This window comes from Siphateles boraxobius, unplaced genomic scaffold (genome assembly GCF_051911475.1).
Source record: "Siphateles boraxobius isolate OS27281-9 unplaced genomic scaffold, OSU_SipBor_1 275, whole genome shotgun sequence".
NCBI classification, from domain to species: domain Eukaryota; kingdom Metazoa; phylum Chordata; class Actinopteri; order Cypriniformes; family Leuciscidae; genus Siphateles; species Siphateles boraxobius.
This window is the reverse complement of record NW_027508893.1, coordinates 157,515-170,340: the sequence shown is the minus strand read 5'-3', so window position 1 is coordinate 170,340 and position 12,826 is coordinate 157,515. Positions and strand designations below refer to the sequence as shown.

At 46.2% G+C, this 12,826-nt stretch overlaps 3 non-coding genes and 2 pseudogenes across 3 annotated transcripts; all 5 read left to right on the top strand.

The window, feature by feature from the left end:
* The first annotated feature begins 3,317 nt into the window (after positions 1 to 3,317).
* On the top strand, positions 3,318 to 3,491 carry LOC143753255 (U2 spliceosomal RNA; annotated as a pseudogene).
* A 434-nt stretch (positions 3,492 to 3,925) lies between these two features.
* LOC143753175 (U1 spliceosomal RNA) lies at positions 3,926 to 4,089 on the top strand. Its single transcript, XR_013207596.1, has one exon. It is a non-coding gene; the product is annotated as a U1 spliceosomal RNA (small nuclear RNA).
* A 6,647-nt stretch (positions 4,090 to 10,736) lies between these two features.
* On the top strand, positions 10,737 to 10,911 carry LOC143753275 (U2 spliceosomal RNA; annotated as a pseudogene).
* Positions 10,912 to 11,345: 434 nt separating this feature from the next.
* LOC143753330 (U1 spliceosomal RNA) lies at positions 11,346 to 11,509 on the top strand. Its single transcript, XR_013207697.1, has one exon. It is a non-coding gene; the product is annotated as a U1 spliceosomal RNA (small nuclear RNA).
* A 1,120-nt stretch (positions 11,510 to 12,629) lies between these two features.
* Positions 12,630 to 12,820, top strand: LOC143753200 (U2 spliceosomal RNA). The gene has a single exon (XR_013207619.1). It is a non-coding gene; the product is annotated as a U2 spliceosomal RNA (small nuclear RNA).
* The last annotated feature ends 6 nt before the right edge of the window (positions 12,821 to 12,826 follow it).

The window sequence follows — 12,826 nt, the reverse complement described above, 5'->3', positions numbered from 1 at the left end:
GACTGCTTTAAAACAATGCATCAAAGAGAGGAGGGCTTCACCTGGTTCAGTGGTGATGGCGCCAGAGCCTCTCGAATTGACTATGTTTTTACAAGGGACTGCCCGCCGACCGATGCTACATTGAGCCCCCTCTTCTTTTCTGATCACATGATGCTCTCCTGCACCCTTTCACTACCCACGGGTGTGACCGTAGGGGGAGGGCTGTGGAAGCTGAACTGTTCCCTATTGGAGGACGAGGAAGTGGTTAGTGAGTATAGGGAGCAGTTCAGCCAATGGCAGACCCTCCAAGACTTTTTCGACTCACGTGCACAGTGGTGGGAGATGGTGAAACAAAGGACAGGACGGTTTTTTAAACAAATTGGAAAAGAAAAAAAGAATAAAGAAAAAAGACGCATGATGGGGCTGCAAAAAAGACTGCAGAGATATTTTAACCTTTTAAACAGTGGATTGGATTTTACAGAAGAAATTAAAGAAGTAAAGAAAGAAATGTCAGATTTGTCCGAAACAAAGACTAAAGGTGTCATTTTAAGATGTAAGGAGAGAGAAATAGAAGAAGGGGAAAAGTGTACTAGATATTTTTTTAAAAAGACAATAACACGGGGAGGGTCAATTAATACTTTAAAAACTTTTACAGGTGGGGAGGTAAATACAACAGATCTGATTTTAGGGGAAATTGAAAGTTTTTACAATAATTTATACAGCACTAAAGAGGTACACAATGGCATCTTAGAGGAAGTTTTAGGGTTTTTAGACAAAAAGGTAAAGAGTCCAGATGTGCTTTTATCCCAAGATTTTACTCTTTTAGAAATGCACAAAGCGCTAAAAGGTTTTAAAAAGGGGAAGTCCCCAGGCTTGGATGGACTCCCCTTTGAGTTTTATCTGACTTTCTGGGACATTTTAGCACACGACTTATTGACAGTTTTTAAAGAACTTGAGACTCTTGACAGACTTCCAGACAGCTTTAGAGTAGGGATAGTTACATTACTATACAAAAAAGGGGACAAGACTGACCTGAGAAACTGGCGACCAATCACTCTTTTAAATTATGATTGTAAACTTTTTAGTAAGATTTTAGCTACACGTATGTCGACTGTTTTAGAGGACGTTATCCACCTGGATCAAGCATGCGCTGTGCCCGGCAGGAAGATCACGGACAGCCTGGTACAAATCAGAGACGCCATCTGTTTTGCGAGAGACAGAAACATTCGGCTAGTAGTCCTAAATTTAGATTTCGAAAAAGCCTTTGATCGCGTCTCGCACCAGTACCTGTTCCAAGTACTGGAAAAAATGGGTTTTCCTGGGAGGTTTATAGCCTGGGTGGGACTGCTGTACAACGAGCTGTCTAGCAGAATTTTGGTTAACGGGCATTTATCCAAAGCTGTAAATCTCTACAGCGGCGTCCGTCAGGGGTGTCCTTTATCTCCCCTTCTGTATGTGGCTTGTATTGAGCCACTGGCACAAATCTTGAGAAGGGATAAATGGATTAAAGGACTAGACATCCCAGGGACTGGTGGACTGACGGCGACCTGTGTTTTATATATGGATGACGTGACCCTTTTAGCGACTGACCTTTTATCAGTACGAAGAGCAATGGACTTGACTGACTGGTACGGTCGGGCCTCGGGCGCCAAGCTCAATAGGAGTAAGTCCGAGGCCCAGCTCTTCGGGCCGTGGGGGAACGTAGACACAGCTGGATTAGATTTGGATTTTAAAGACAATGATTTGAAAATTTTAGGTGTAAAATTTGACAGAGAGGGTGGAGGACAAGGAAACTGGACTGACATGTTAGGGAAAGTCAGGCAAAGACTGGGCTTTTGGGGACTGAGACAATTGACGTTTGAAGGCAAGATTTTAATTTTTAAAGCAGTGATTTTACCACTGATTTTACTTGTCTGTTCTGTTTTTAGTCCCCCAAGACGATTCCTGGCCAACCTGGAGAGGGCGGTATTTTATTTCCTGTGGGGGTCCAAGTGGGAACGACTAAAGAGGGAGGTCGTCAAAAAGAAAAAAGAAAATGGAGGGAAAGGCCTCCCAGACCCCCACCTGTTTTTAGGCAGCCGCTTTGCCGCCCTCCACATCCAGTACGCACTGACCCCATCCAGAGAACACAAGACAGCAGCCATGACCCGATTCTGGATGGGGTCATACCTAAGAAGTTTGAAAATTTTACCCATTGATCTTAAAAGTCCAGTGTCTTTTAATTTGTCAAAAGAGCATAGTTTTATTAAGAAATTTTTAAAGAAATACCTTTTAGAGACAAATGATGCCACTGTTTTAACTAATCACAAATCTCTTATCTCTCTTGTGCAGGATCGAGAATCGGTGAGCCCGGTTCCAGGCCTCACACTAGGTGAGGCCAAAGATGTTTGGAGGAACACAGCCCACCCAGCTCTCCAGAACAGGCTTAAAGACTTGTCGTGGATGGTGGCCCATGAGATCCTCCCGGTCAGGGCGGTTATGCACTCCAGAGGCATGGCCAAAAACTCCACCTGCCCACGGTCCGGATGTGGTTCCCCGGAGACCGTTCGACATCTGCTCTGGGAGTGCGGCGCTGCGCGGGACCTGTGGGCCAAGACCGGCCCCCTGTTTTTCCCGTGCCTGCCAGCGGGTGGGGCCCAGGTGGACTACAAGCTCGCCATCCTGGGGGTGGGTCAGGGCTTGAAGCTGACACAACCAAAATTTTCCTCGCTCTGGCTCACCCTAAACGTGATCAAGGATGCCATCTGGCTCACCAGAAATCTGCTGGTGGGGAAACGCGTGACGGTCCCCCTCCACGCGTGCGAGCAGAAAATAAGATCAACGCTGCAGGGTGGGCTTCACGTCGTTATTCGGATGGGGGGGCCGGGGTCACACGTAGAAGGTCCCGGCCGCCACCGACCCTGGCCGCCCGTAGATGCACCCTCACCACACCGGCTACGGGAACAGCGGGCCAGCGGGCCGGAGGAGAGGGGATCTCCGCTGGGCACCAGAAGCGGGGAGTCTGGGGCCTGTTCTGGAGACCTGGAGTGAATGGACAATCTTGATAGGGACTCACCCTCGATCCTGTACAAGAGATGTTTTATTTGGCATGTTTTATTGTTCTATTGTTTTTATGTTTTATTCCTATTTATTTTAATCCATTTACGTTTCCTTTAAAACAACACAAATATTAACATACATGGACTTTTACACAACACACAATCAATAATTGATTTTTAACTATAAATTGTGTCCTTTTATTTGTTTGTTTAGTTGTTTTAAGATGTGTAAATAAATACTTGATTTAAAAAAAAAAAAAAAATGTAAATGGAAAACATGGAATGAAAACTTGTGACAATAAAACTTTTTCGAAAAAAAAATCTGTTCTTATCAGTTTAATATCTGATACGTGCCCTACCCGGGCACCATATATTAAATTGATTTTTGGAACTGGGAGATGGAAGAGGGGCTTGCTCCGTCCACTCCACGCATCGACCCGGTATTGCAGTACTTCTGGGAACGGTGCACCCCCAAAAACTGTGTTCAATGAAAGAGATGTTTTAGTCTTGTGTGGCAGCAGGTGTTAATGGAAGTAACGTATATTGCTGTGTATGGGTGCTTTAAAGGTGTTGTAGGTGATCATATGCTATACAGGTAATGGTGGTGTGAGAGGGAAAAAAAAACAACATCTCTGTTCTTATCTCGTTTAACATCTGATTCGTCCACTATCCGGTGACCGCGTATGAAATTGATTTTTGGCTCATGGATCCGGAGCATGAAAACAACATCATCCACAACAACAACAGCAAAAGAGCCCGACTCTGCAGGTTTTTGATGTCTCTCTCTTATCTCTTGGAGTTTTTACGAATGAGCTGATGAGTTGAATCAGGTGTGTGTTTGATTGTCCGACCGTTGGTGAGGATTGCGGAGAGGGACACGGTGCCTCTGACGGGAGGCCTGGGAATTCATACTTACCTGGCAGGGGAGACACCATGATCAGGAAGGTGGTTCACCCAGGGCGAGGCTAGGCCATTGCACTCCGGTTGTGCTGAACCCTGCGAATTCCCCAAATGTGGGAATCTCGACTGCATAATTTATGGTAGTGGGGGACTGCGTTCGCGCTCTCCCCTGGACACACTGGTTAAAAGAGCAGATTGTTCGAGTTCCTCTTCTTCTGGTAGTTAACGACCTAGGAAGTCCAGGGAATTGAACTGCAGTGGTTGATCGAGAGATGTAAAACTCTCAACCTAGGACCAGTCTGCAAAAGTAGGGCTGTTTTTTAGTTTATTTTTTTCATCATTCTTCAAATAATCTCCATTATTCAACCAGCGCTTTTATTGGCAGTAGTGGTCCTAGAAGCAAAGTTGTTCCGAATGAGGAGTTCTATCATGTGGTATGAATACCTTGTGCATGTGTGAAAAATCACCTGACATACAGTCGCCTATGGCCGTATTCATGTTGTTGTTTTTACTGTTTACAGCGCCACCAAGTGGCCAGTCGCCACATCCCTTTTCACCTGAGCACAGGCTGAGCCCGTGCACAGGTGTACCGACTTGGGTGTAATTGTCTCATTCCGTTGGAGAGTTATGGCCATTTAAGTAAAGCCCGCCTCGCCCACTCCCAACGTTTTGGCGTCCCGTCGCCAACGTGAATCGAAATTCCGACTTTTTTCCCCATCGCTGTCGGCAATCAGACTCCAGGGAATCTTTCTGCACCGGTTTGGGTCAGATCGGGCGAAAGACCTAGGACTAGTGTGCAAAAGTAGCTTTTTCACAAAATCCCAAATACCCGAAAATCTCGCCAGCGCAACCATCGAATCCGAGGCCTGCGTCTTGTTCGGCCCGAGCCAAGGATTCCGGTGATGTAAGACACTTGGGTCTGCGACGGACGGTTCAGGAGTTACGAGGCATTTCGTACTTCTGATCGCTGCAGCGCCACCTTGGGGCCGAGCCTTGGTGATGTTGTAGACCGGGCGGGTACTACCATCCCTCAAGAGTTTCAAGTCTCTACGACGTACGCTTTGGTCTGCCCGCTCACTTTTAGGGCAGAATGTTTGTTGGTCCAAAATCCCAGGTTGCACTCCAAAGTGTCGTGTTGTGCGCTCTGCTGTGATCCATTTTCGGTGTCAACAGTCAAGCTGAGCTTGTATTGCTGTGAGCTGAGCTTGTTTGTTGGCGACCTTTAGACCCTCTCGCCACGGCCCAGGTGGGCGTGGCCTTTGACGGCTCCCCCGCCTCTGCGTCATTGTGTCATCGCTTCTCGGCCTTTTGGCTAAGATCTAGTATCTGGTCCGAGGGTAGAGGCAGCGATCGCCTCTTGGAGGTTTTTCCGGCTTGGGTCGTTCAGTGGCTTGAGCCTCAAACTTCTGAGAGGTATATTGGCAGTGCCTTTTTTTTTTTTTATCCGGACGACTTGGTTTTCCAAGGAATCTTTTGTTCTTAAGGTAAGTTATTTATTTATTTATTTATTTATTTATTACGGTTTTAAGGTTGTGTTTTAAATAGCTGTTGGTGTCTCCACCATGTCGGCTGCTCGTGCCGGCATGCGGAGGCACCACAGCGTGCGTTTTTTATTTAAAGAGGTGGATGGTAAGCTCCTGGGGTTGTCACGTCTTGACTTCTCCAGGAAGCTGATCCAGAAAGCCCTAAATTTTAGACCCGAGGACTTGAACTGCCTAGTAACTCTCCCCCTGAACAAAGGTTTTGATTTAAGTTTCAAAAGTGCTTCCCTGTTAATTGAATTCTGGCAAAGGTTTGATGCATGCAAAGCCCAATTCGCTATGTTTACTGTGGAGAAACTTTCTGACAATTCATTAAAAACTGTGATTGTTAGGATGTTTAATGAAACAGTGAATGGGGAGGACATTTGTGTCTGGCTTGGCAGATTTTGCACTGTTCGGGGTCAACCAATCAAAGTGTTAGATGAAGATGGTATCTGGAATTGCTCCTGGCGAATTCCCATTAAACAATGGGAGGACGCCGGGGGCTACCAGGGCCTGAAGCATCTGCCTTCAATGATTGTGTTGGGAGAGAACAGGGGCTACATTCACTACCAAGGAATGCCCAAACTGTGCAGGAAGTGTGGGAGGATGGGGCATTTAGCTGATGCATGCAAGGAATTAACATGTGGGAAGTGTAGAGGAATTGGTCACATCTTTGAAGAATGTACCATTGGCAGAAGGTGTAATCTTTGTGGTGAAACTGACCATCTCTACAGAGATTGCCCTAAAAGTTTTGCCAACAAATTGAAAGGGAACAAAATGGCCGCCCCACATGTGGAACAAACAAAAGAACAAAGAGAGAAGGAGGTGGTCCCTGAGATTTTGGCGGGAATTTCAAATTCCCAGCCAGCCTCAGGGATTTGTCAGGAAAAAGGAAGTGGGGCGGCCACAGGGGCGGAGTCACAGCTTGAAACCGAACAGGGGGAGGAAACCACTCCCGGACAAGATAAAGGAAAGGAAACAGAAGACGGAGAGGATGAAACGGTTTCCTCCCTCAACACCGTCTCGGAGGTGAGTATGCCCTCCAGTGGGAGTGAAACTGACCTTTCACTCCCAAATGCTCAAGTGCAGAAGAGAACTGCGGGATCTCCGTTGTGTGTAGTAGTGGAGAAAAGAATGAGGGCTACACAAGGGCTGGATAGTTTCTCCCCGGAGGATCCAGACCGCATGTGGCCCTCAGAATCCCCTAATGAAGTTTCCTTTCTGCATTTTAAGCTAAGAACATCGACACCGAAAGAGTCGCAAGAGTTCAGCTCTGTGGCTTCGGAAGTGTCAACCTCTTGCCCTCCTGAACCCAGCCCCCATGGGAGAAGGGAGAGGCATGAGGAACAAGAAATAACATAATTTTAAAGATGCCTCTGTATGTCTTTTATTAGTGTTCTTTTAAAAGTTCATATCATTTTAACTATACTGCTCATGGCCCTCACAATCTCTACAATAAATGTGAGAAGTGTGAGAAGTGATATACGAGCACAGAGCGTTTTATCCTTTTTAAAATCCTGTAAGTCAGATGTGTTTTTATTGCAAGAATGTGCTTTGCCCTTTTTATCCAATTACAGAAAGTGGGAGGAGCTTTGGACCCCTGGACATTCTATCTGGAGTGGGTCCAATTTTAACAAAAATGACGGTGTTGCTATTTTAATCAACAATCCAAACATCTTGGTGAAGGGCAGCACGGTGGTAAGGGATGGGCGAGCAATTTTAGCAAACTTGACTTTTTTAGATAAGGATTTTAATGTTCTTAATGTGTATGGTTTTAATGATAAGAATGAAAGATATGAGCTTTTAGAAGACCTGCAGCCCCACATGTTAGGGAGGGCCCCTTTGGTGGTGGCAGGGGATTTTAACTGTGTCTTAACTCCGAAAGATAGGAAGAGGGTAGAAGGTTTTAAATTTGACAAAACATCGGTTTTATTGCAAAATTTAGTCAGAGATTTTAATTTAGTCGACTGCTTTAAAAAAATGCATCAGAGAGAGGAGGGCTTCACCTGGTTCAGTGGTGATGGCACCAGAGCCTCTCGCATTGACTACATTTTTACACGGGACTGCTTGCCAACCGATGCTACATTATCCCCCCTCTTTTTTTCTGATCACATGATGCTATCCTGCACCCTTTCACTGGCCTCTGGTGTGACAGTAGGAGGAGGGCTGTGGAAGTTGAACTGCTCCCTGTTGGAGGATGAGGAAGTATTTAGTGAGTACAGGGAGCAGTTCAGCCGATGGCAGACCCTCCAAGACTTTTATGATTCACGTGCACAGTGGTGGGAAATGGTAAAGGAACGGACGAGACAGTTTTTTAAGAAAATAGGAAAGGAGAAAAAGAAAAAAGAAAAGAGACGCATGATGGGGTTGCAAAAACGACTACAGAGGTATTTTAATCTTTTAAAAATTGGGTTTGATTTTAGTGAAGAAATAAAAGAAGTAAAACAAGAAATGTCAGTTTTAGCCCAAATTCAAAGTAAAGGTGTCATTTTAAGGAGTAGAGAACAAGATATTGAAGAAGGGGAAAAGTGTACAAGATATTTTTTAAAAAAAATTATAACACGGGGAGGGGCTTTGACAACTTTGAAATCGGATGGGAGGGTGGTAAATGAAACAGAAGAGATTTTAAGAGGGGTGGAAAACTTTTATAGTGATTTATATGGCCTAAAACAAGTACACGACGATACCTTAATGGAAGTTTTAAATTTTTTAGACAAAAAGCTCCAGAGTCAATGTGCACTTTTAAGACAGGATTTTACGATTTTAGAAATACAAAAAGCTCTGAAAGGTTTTAAGCGTGGGAAGTCCCCAGGACTAGACGGACTACCACTTGAATTTTACTTGACCTTTGGGGACATTTTAGCACATGACTTACTGACTGTTTTTAAAGAATTTGACAATGTGAACAGACTTCCAGACAGCTTCAGAATAGGGATAGTGACGCTATTACATAAGAAAGGCGACAAGACTGACTTAAAGAATTGGCGACCCATCACTCTTTTAAACGTTGACTGCAAACTTTTTAGCAAAATTTTAGCCACGCGTATGTCGACAGTTTTAGCAGACGTAATCCACTTGGATCAAGCATGCGCCGTGCCCGGAAGGAAGATCACGGACAGCCTGGTACTGATCAGAGACGCCATCTGTTTTGCGAGAGACAGAAACATTCAGCTAGTAGTCCTAAATTTAGACTTTGAAAAGGCATTCGACCGTATCTCGCACCAGTTCCTGTTTAAGGTACTGGAAAAAATGGGTTTTCCTGGGAGGTTTATAGCCTGGGTGGGACTGCTGTACAACGATCTGTCTAGCAGAATTTTGGTTAACGGGCATTTATCCAAAGCTGTAAAACTCTACAGCGGCGTCCGTCAGGGGTGTCCTTTATCTCCCCTTCTGTATGTGGCTTGTATTGAGCCACTGGCACAAATCTTGAGAAGGGATAAATGGATTAAAGGACTAGACATCCCAGGGACTGGTGGACTGACGGCGACCTGTGTTTTATATATGGATGACGTGACCCTTTTAGCGACTGACCTTTTATCAGTACGAAGAGCAATGGACTTGACTGACTGGTACGGTCGGGCCTCGGGCGCCAAGCTCAATAGGAGTAAGTCCGAGGCCCAGCTCTTCGGGCCGTGGGGGAACGTGGACACAGTTGGACTAGATTTGGATTTTAAAGACAATGATTTGAAAATTTTAGGTGTAAAATTTGACAGAGAGGGTGGAGGACAAGGAAACTGGACTGACATGTTAGGGAAAGTCAGGCAAAGACTGGGCTTTTGGGGACTGAGACAATTGACGTTTGAAGGCAAGATTTTAATTTTTAAAGCTGTGATTTTACCACTGATTTTACTTGTCTGCTCTGTTTTTAGTCCCCCAAGACGATTCCTGGCCAACCTGGAGAGGGCGGTATTTTATTTCCTGTGGGGGTCCAAGTGGGAACGACTAAAGAGGGAGGTCGTCAAAAAGAAAAAAGAGAATGGCGGGAAAGGCCTCCCAGACCCCCACCTGTTTTTAGGCAGCCGCTTTGCCGCCCTCCACATCCAGTACGCACTGACCCCATCCAGAGAACACAAGACAGCAGCCATGACCCGATTCTGGATGGGGTCATACCTAAGAACTTTGAAAATTTTACCCATTGATCTTAAAAGTCCTGTGTCTTTTAATTTGTCAAAAGAGCATAGTTTTATTAAGAAATTTTTAAAGAAATATCTTTTAGAGACAAATGATGCCACCATTTTAACTAACCATAAGTCTCTTATCTCTCTTGTGCAGGATCGAGAATCGGTGAGCCCGGTTCCAGGCCTCACACTAGGTGAGGCCAAAGATGTTTGGAGGAACGCAGCCCACCCAGCTCTCCAGAACAGGCTTAAAGACTTGTCGTGGATGGTGGCTCATGAGATCCTCCCGGTCAGGGCGGTTATGCACTCCAGAGGCATGGCCAAAAACTCCACCTGCCCACGGTCCGGATGTGGTTCCCCGGAGACCGTTCGACATCTGCTCTGGGAGTGCGGCGCTGCGCGGGACCTGTGGGCCAAGACCGGCCCCCTGTTTTTCCCGTGCCTGCCAGCGGGTGGGGCCCAGGTGGACTACAAGCTCGCCATCCTGGGGGTGGGTCAGGGCTTGAAGGAGCTGACACAACCAAAATTTTCCTCGCTCTGGCTCACCCTAAACGTGATCAAGGATGCCATCTGGGTCACCAGAAATCTGCTGGTGGGGAAACGCGTGACGGTCCCCCTCCACGCGTGCGAGCAGAAAATAAGATCAACGCTGCAGGGTGGGCCGCACGTCGTTATTCGGATGGGGGGGCCGGGGTCACACGTAGAAGGTCCCGGCCGCCACCGACCCTGGCCGCCCGTAGATGCACCCTCACCACACCGGCTACGGGAACAGCGGGCCAGCGGGCCGGAGGAGAGGGGATCTCCGCTGGGCACCAGAAGCGGGGAGTCTGGGGCCTGTTCTGGAGACCTGGAGTGAATGGACAATCTTGATAGGGACTCACCCTCGATCCTGTACAAGAGATGTTTTATTTGGCATGTTTTATTGTTCTATTGTTTTTATGTTTTATTCCTATTTATTTTAATCCATTTACGTTTCCTTTAAAACAACACAAATATTAACATACATGGACTTTTACACAACACACAATCAATAATTGATTTTTAACTATAAAGTGTGTCCTTTTATTTGTTTGTTTTGTTGTTTTAAGATGTGTAAATAAATACTTGATTTAAAAAAAAAAAAAAAAAAAAAAAAAAAAAATGTAAATGGAAAACATGGAATGAAAACTTGTGACAATAAAACTTTTTCGAAAGAAAAAATCTGTTCTTATCAGTTTAATATCTGATACGTGCCCTACCCGGGCACCATATATTAAATTGATTTTTGGAACTGGGAGATGGAAGAGGGGCTTGCTCCGTCCACTCCACGCATCGACCCGGTATTGCAGTACTTCTGGGAACGGTGCACCCCCAAAAACTGTGTTCAATGAAAGAGATGTTTTAGTCTTGTGTGGCAGCAGGTGTTAATGGAAGTAACGTATATTGCTGTGTATGGGTGCTTTAAAGGTGTTGTAGGTGATCATATGCTATACAGGTAATGGTGGTGTGAGAGGGAAAAAAAAACAACAACTCTGTTCTTATCTCGTTTAACATCTGATTCGTCCACTATCCGGTGACCGCGTATGAAATTGATTTTTGGCTCATGGATCCGGAGCATGAAAACAACATCATCCACAACAACAACAGCAAAAGAGCCCGACTCTGCAGGTTTTTGATGTCTCTCTCTTATCTCTTGGAGTTTTTACGAATGAGCTGATGAGTTGAATCAGGTGTGTGTTTGATTGTCCGACCGTTGGTGAGGATTGCGGAGAGGGACACGGTGCCTCTGACGGGAGGCCTGGGAATTCATACTTACCTGGCAGGGGAGACACCATGATCAGGAAGGTGGTTCACCCAGGGCGAGGCTCGGCCATTGCACTCCGGTTGTGCTGACCCCTGCGAATTCCCCAAATGTGGGAATCTCGACTGCATAATTTATGGTAGTGGGGGACTGCGTTCGCGCTCTCCCCTGGACACACTGGTTAAAAGAGCAGATTGTTCGAGTTCCTCTTCTTCTGGTAGTTAACGACCTAGGAAGTCCAGAGAATTGAACTGCAGTGGTTGATCGAGAGATGTAAAACTCTCAACCTAGGACCAGTCTGCAAAAGTAGGGCTGTTTTTTAGTTTATTTTTTTCATCATTCTTCAAATAATCTCCATTATTCAACCAGCGCTTTTATTGGCAGTAGTGGTCCTAGAAGCAAAGTTGTTCCGAATGAGGAGTTCTATCAGGTGGTATGAATACCTTGTGCATGTGTGAAAAATCACCTGACATACAGTCGCCTATGGCCGTATTCATGTTGTTGTTTTTACTGTTTACAGCGCCACCAAGTGGCCAGTCGCCACATCCCTTTTCACCTGAGCACAGGCTGAGCCCGTGCACAGGTGTACCGACTTGGGTGTAATTGTCTCATTCCGTTGGAGAGTTATGGCCATTTAAGTAAAGCCCGCCTCGCCCACTCCCAACGTTTTGGCGTCCCGTCGCCAACGTGAATCGAAATTCCGACTTTTTTCCCCATCGCTGTCGGCAATCAGACTCCAGGGAATCTTTCTGCACCGGTTTGGGTCAGATCGGGCGAAAGACCTAGGACTAGTGTGCAAAAGTAGCTTTTTCACAAAATCCCAAATACCCGAAAATCTCCCCAGCGCAACCATCGAATCCGAGGCCTGCGTCTTGTTCGGCCCGAGCCAAGGATTCCGGTGATGTAAGACACTTGGGTCTGCGACGGACGGTTCAGGAGTTACGAGGCATTTCGTACTTCTGATCGCTGCAGCGCCACCTTGGGGCCGAGCCTTGGTGATGTTGTAGACCGGGCGGGTACTACCATCCCTCAAGAGTTTCAAGTCTCTACGACGTACGCTTTGGTCTGCCCGCTCACTTTTAGGGCAGAATGTTTGTTGGTCCAAAATCCCAGGTTGCACTCCAAAGTGTCGTGTTGTGCGCTCTGCTGTGATCCATTTTCGGTGTCAACAGTCAAGCTGAGCTTGTATTGCTGTGAGCTGAGCTTGTTTGTTGGCGACCTTTAGACCCTCTCGCCACGGCCCAGGTGGGCGTGGCCTTTGACGGCTCCCCCGCCTCTGCGTCATTGTGTCATCGCTTCTCGGCCTTTTGGCTAAGATCAAGTGTAGTATCTGTTCTTATCAGTTTAATATCTGATACGTGCCCTACCCGGGCACCATATATTAAATTGATTTTTGGAACTGGGAGATGGAAGAGGGGCTTGCTCCGTCCACTCCACGCATCGACCCGGTATTGCAGTACTTCTGGGAACGGTGCACCCCCAAAAACT